This window comes from Mustela nigripes, unplaced genomic scaffold (genome assembly GCF_022355385.1).
Source record: "Mustela nigripes isolate SB6536 unplaced genomic scaffold, MUSNIG.SB6536 HiC_scaffold_1616, whole genome shotgun sequence".
Lineage (NCBI taxonomy): Eukaryota > Metazoa > Chordata > Mammalia > Carnivora > Mustelidae > Mustela > Mustela nigripes.
Window position 1 is genome coordinate 1 of NW_026741023.1, and position 6089 is coordinate 6089.

The window sequence follows — 6089 nt, forward strand, 5'->3', positions numbered from 1 at the left end:
TTTTTTTTTTTTTTGCTTTGAGATGGAATGTTCTGAATATATCTGTTATGTCCCTGCATTTCAGTGTGTCACTTAAGGCCTTTATTTCCTTGTTGATCTTTTGCTTGGATGGTCTGTCCATTTCAGTGAGGGGAGTGTTAAGTCCCCTACTATTATTGTATTCTTGTCACTGTGTTTCTTTGATTTTGTTATTGATTTATAAAATTGGCTGCTCCAATGTTATTGGCATAGATACATCCAATTGTTAGACCTTGTTGGACAAACCCTTTGAGTATGGTATAGTGTCCTTCCTCATCTCTTATTAGAGTCTTTGTCTTGAAATCTAATTCATCTGATATAAGGATTGCCACCTCAGTTTTCTTTTGATGTCTATTAGCATAGTAAATTATTTTCCACCCCCTCACTTTAAATCTGGAGGTATCTTTGGGTCTCAAATGAGTTTCTTGTAGGCAGCATATTGATGGGTTTTGATTTTTTTATCCTTTCTGATACCCTGTGTCTTTTGCTTGGGGCATTTAGCTCATTTACATTCAGGGTAACTATTGAGAGATATGCATTTAGTGCCACTGTATTGCCTGTAAGGTGACTCTTACTGTGTATTGTCTCTGTTCCTTTCTGGTCTACTACTTTTGGACTCTCTCTTTGCTTAGAGGACCCCCTTCAATATTTCCTGTAGAACTGTTTTGGTGTTTACAAATTGTTTTTGTTTTTGTTCTTCCTGGAAGTTTTTTTTATCTCTCCTTCGATTTTCAATGATAGCCTAGCTGGATATAGTATTCTTGGCTGCATTTTCTTCTCCTTGAGTGCTCTGAATATATCACACCAGTTCATTCTGGCCTGCCAGGTCTCTGTGGATAAGTCTGTTGCCAATCTAATATTTTTACCATTGTATGTTACAGACTTCCTGTCTCTTGCTGCTTTCAGGATTTTCTTTTTGTCACTAAGACTTGTAAATTTTACTATTAACTGACGGGGTGTGGACCTATTCTTATTGATTTTGAGGGAAGTTCTCTGTGCCTCTGGGATTTTGATGCTTGTTTCCTTTGCCATATTAGGGAAATTCTCTACAATATTTCTCTCCAATTTACCTTCTGCTCCCCTCTCTCTTTCTTCTTCTTCTGGAATCCCAATTACTCTAATGTTGTTTTGTCTTATGGTGTCACTTATCTCTCAAATTCTCCCCTAATGGTCTAGTCATTGTTTGTCTCTCTTTTCCTCAGCTTCTTTCTTCTCTGTCATCTGGTCTTCTATATCACTATTCTCTCCTCTGCCTCATTTATCCTAGCAGTAAGAGCCTCTAGTTTTTATTGTACCTCATTAATAGCTTTTTTGATTTCAAATTGGTTAGATTTTAGTTCTTTTATTTCTCAGAAAGGACCTTTATTTCTGCAGACGGGGTTTCTCTAATATCTTCCATGTATTTTTGGAGGCCATCTGTCACCTTGACAATCATCATTCTGAACTCTAGATCTGACATATTACGAAAGTCCATATTGATTAGGTCCCTAGCCTTCAGTACTGCCTCTTGTTTGTTTGTTTTGTTTTTGCAGTGCATTTTCCCACTTTATCCTTTTATCCGGATAAGAATATATGAAGGAGTGAATAAAATACTAAAAGGGTGACAAGGACCCCAGGAAAATGTGCTCTAACTAAATCAGAATAGACCCAAATCATGGGGGGAAGAAATGGGGTACAAAGAGTTCAGATAAAAAAAAATTAAATAAAGAAAAATATATGTATATATATTAGATTGGTGACTAGAACAGAGTCATCCACTTAATGTTGGAAGTATTTTAGTCTCTTAAAAGACACTATCTCCCAAAATTTTAAAGAATGAATAAAACACACACACACACACACACACACACACACACACACACTCTAAGAGTAAACATGATGTAGGTATGGAATATGACTATAAAGATAAAACTTTTAAAAAAGAATTTGTAAAAAAGGACTTGATAAGATAAGTGAAGAGACTTTGCTCAGGCTGGAGAGTAGAACAAAGACCTGTGCTAGATTTAGGGTATATTTTGAGCTATTAGAAGAAGTTGTAACCCAAAATTTTTTAAAAGAAAAATCCGTATGTGTATACAAACAATAAAGGTAGATACAATGAAGGATAAAATATGACTATAATAATGAAGGTTCAAAAAAGTTTTTTTTTTAAATATAAGGTATTGTTGAGATAAACTGGTCTAAAAGTTAAAAGAGAAAAGAGTAAAGGTTAAAAAAGATTTAGCTTAAGAAAAAAATAAAATTCAAAAGAATTAATTAACTGTACAAGACTAAGAATCATGGGGAGAAAGCCATGAATTCCATGCTTTGCTTGCTCCTTCTCTGGAATTATGCTGTTCTTCTTCATAGTGAACTCAGTCTTGGCTGAATTTCTTGCTGATCTTCTAGGGGAGGGGCCCATTGTAGTGATTCTCAAGTGTGTTTGCCCAAGGTGGAATTGCACTGCCCTTACCAGGAGCCGGGCTAAGTAATCCATTGGGGTTCCCCTGTGGAGCTTTTGTTCCCTGAACACTTTTCATAGAGTTATGGAGGATGGCATGAAAATGGTGGCCTCCGAATCTCTGGCCCAGAGGAGCTGAGGGTTCGGAGCACTACTCCTCAGTGCACCCTTGGAGAAAAGTGCTTAATCATTTGCATCTGCCTGGCCTATAGCCCCGCTTTGAGCTCCCCCAGCCTGTGACCAAGCCACTCTGGCACACAGCCCCGCCTGAAGTCTCCAAACCCAGGAGATCCCTGCGCTCTTCTGAGGATCTCCCAGGACCTTGTGGGGTCCGTGCTCACAGAGAAGGGGTCTGCCTATGCCACGGATCACAGCTTAAGGTAACTCCGAGTTCAGAACTCATTTCTCAGCTCAGTCTCTGTAACCGGCTTCCTGGCTCTAATACCTGGGAGCTCTGTGACACTCAAACAACCCCAACCCTTCTTGAACACCGAAGGATGTGGGATCATGCTATTCCCACCTGGGCTTCACCCTGGCTTACCATCTGGAGTGATGTCCCTCAGTGGAACAGATTTTTAGAAGTTCTGATTTTGTGCTCCATTGATCCACTGCTTGCAGGGAGCCAGATCATCCCCCTGCAGTCTATTTTTCCATCACTTTAAATTCACTTATCCACAGGTCCCACCTTTCAGAAAGTGGTTGATTCTCTGTTTCTAGAATTGCTGTTCTTCTTCGATCTTCTGTTAGAGTGTAGCTGTTTGGAATGGTTGGATACACTATCTAGCTGATCTCCTGCTACCTGATGTCATCTCAGCCTGTTACTTCTCTGCCATCTTGACTCCCCCCCACTATCATGAGTGTTAAAAGGGATCCTGACAACTTGTCTTAGGAACTTCAAGTCAGTCCTGCATCCTCCCACACCCCCTGTTGCCACACACAACCACAGTCAACAAGCCTTTGGCATCTTCAGTGCAATCTAGAGTCCTTGATCCCTCACCCTCAACACCTGACTGACTTCATGCCATGGACTCTCCTGGTTCTTGAGTCCTCTGTCCATTTCTATTCCTCACATGTTTTAACAGCTGCTTCCAGACCAGCCATTATCTCACAACTCCTTTGTGTTCCACCTTGGATATTGGTTTGATCTGAAACATTCTAAATCCAGGTTTCTTTTTCTCTCCAAATAGCTGCAGAAATAAGCGGGATTTAAATGGGGTTAATGAGAAGACAGAGGTAATGGTTTCAAGGATCTCAGAAGGGTTAGACTGCAGTTAGCTTTAGTGGTGTCATTTGAAAGATCCTCATCATTATTCTAATCCAGGTACAGAGCAGAATCATGTAGGATCTTTCAGTTCCCCTCATCTTCATATTGGATTTCTCAGGCAACCTTTTCCAGGTCTGAGACTTAACAGGTAGGTAGAGCTCTCAGGCAGGGCGAGGATCCTGTCTCCTTCCAGAGAGGGTGATCAGCTGAGTCCTGGTCACCAATTTCTTGTGAGCTGGTTGGTGTGACTCCTCTCATCTCTCCTCAGAGCTGAGTACCTGTGGATTGAACAAAAGGAAAATGAGGTGGCTCCTCTTGTAGAGCTGAGGGCCTCATGGGGACTCAAGAGTTGGTCTTGTGGGATCCTCTGGCCAAGGGAGTCACTTTCCTGACTTGTAATAACTCAGTACAGCCTTCATTCTCCCCATCTGCTGGAGCTGCTCATCCCAATGTTGCTGCATCAAATTTGCTGACGTACACTCTGCCATTTTCTCAGTGGACAGGCCACCCTTTCACTTTTGTCACGTTCAGACAGAACAGTTGTCTTCCCCCCTCCCCCACACACAGCTGCCACGTTTTGCTTTCGAGGAAAGGTGACATGAGAAACAGAAAAACTGATGTCTTAAAAATGAAAGAGAAACACGAGGCAGCCCCTTGGCCCTCCTCTTCCTTCCTTCTATGTGATCCTCGTGATGACGTAGAACATGATCAGGACCAGCAAGTGAGAGCATGTCCAGTAAAGCATGTGGAAATATTATCTTTCTCTCTGTCAAATAAATAAAAATCTTAAAAAAATGATTTGTCCTATGAGGCAACATTCAAATTCAGTGCACTAAAAACACATGTTAAGTAAATAATTTCAGTTTGCACTTGCATTTAGCAATCTGGATTGATTGTAAATGTTCAGGTACACCGAAATCATTATGTCCTTTTAGAAATTGTTAATTTGCATATGTACTCCATATACTTCACTGTATACATATAAATAAATTATGAGTCACTCATGAAGTTTACTTGTATACATGAGCATCAATAGCTTTAAAATATAACTATTAGCTTAAAATTTTTAGTCATTCTGGACCCCGATTTTGATAAAGGTTATACTTTTTTTTTAATCTTCAAGCACAGAAAAAAATACATTAAATAATAATACATACTGTGTCTCCCTGCTATTAAGTTTTCTTAGAAATTTCCATTAAAAAACATCCAAAAAGATTCTGGAGGCAAGGATAATACTTAAAGAAAATAATACATAGTTGAAAAACCCATGCTCCAAACCCAAGTAGAAAATGTAGAAAGGAAAGCAAAAAGAGAAGTAGAAAGTAAGGGAAATGTTCAGAAATTGAAAATTTCTATATCCCCTACTTAAGCCTCCCACACAAGAGAAGATGTAGAGAAGCTAGAGCCACGGGTCCCAGACGTACCCACCCCAGCCAGGACAACAGCACTTGCAGGATCCCCAATGGCCCTGCTCTGCTCCTTCTTGGTGGCCCTGGTGGTGCTCAGCTGACACTCCCTCAGCCCTCTGGGATGTGACCTGCCTCAGGACCACAGCCTGCTGAACTGGAGGGCCCTGATGCTCCTGTCACAAATGAAGAGACTATCTGCTAGCTCCTGTGACAACTACACAAACGACTTTGGCTTTCCCCAGGAGGTGTTTGATGGCATGCAGCTACAGAAGGCTCAAGCCCTCTCAGTCGTCCAGGTGACGAACCAGAAGACCTTCCACCTCTTCTGCACAGAGGCCTCACCTGCTCCCTGGAACACGACCCTCCTGGAGGAATTGTGCTTAGGATTTTAGAGCAGCTGGGCCACCTGGAAGCCTGTCCCCTGCAGGAGGCGGGGGTGGGAGAGCCGCCCCTGGTGAATGGGGACTCCATCCTGAGGATGGATGAGCAATACAGCCCTTGTGCCTGGGAGATGGTCCGAGCAGAGATCATGAAACCCTTGTATGCATCAACAGCCTTGCATAAGAGATTGTGGAGCAGGAAGTGACACCCCTTTCAAGATGGAAATGATTCTCTCTGAAGAATACTATCACACTCCCATGTGTCCTGTAGTGTCAAAAACTCTCATTTCTGCTGTCATCATGACATGAACTGAATTAATTTGTCACATGTATTCAGGAGTATTAAGCAACTAGAAGTCAACGTTACAAACACCTGTCACCTTCAGATGACCATGCTGATCTGCCTATTTATTTCACTATTTATTTTACAATTTATAAGATTTAAGTTATTTTTTTATTGTATTATATTAGTTGTACCTACCCTTTGTGGTTAAGAGAATTGTATATGTTTTACATATATTAAATTCTTTATTTTCTGTTCATTAAATGTTTCTATAGAAAACTTCTTGCGTTTGTTT

General features: G+C 40.9%; 1 pseudogene; it reads left to right on the top strand.

Annotated features, from left to right (window-relative positions):
- Positions 1-5184: 5184 nt before the first annotated feature.
- Positions 5185-5717, top strand: LOC132008844 (interferon alpha-1/2-like; annotated as a pseudogene).
- The last annotated feature ends 372 nt before the right edge of the window (positions 5718-6089 follow it).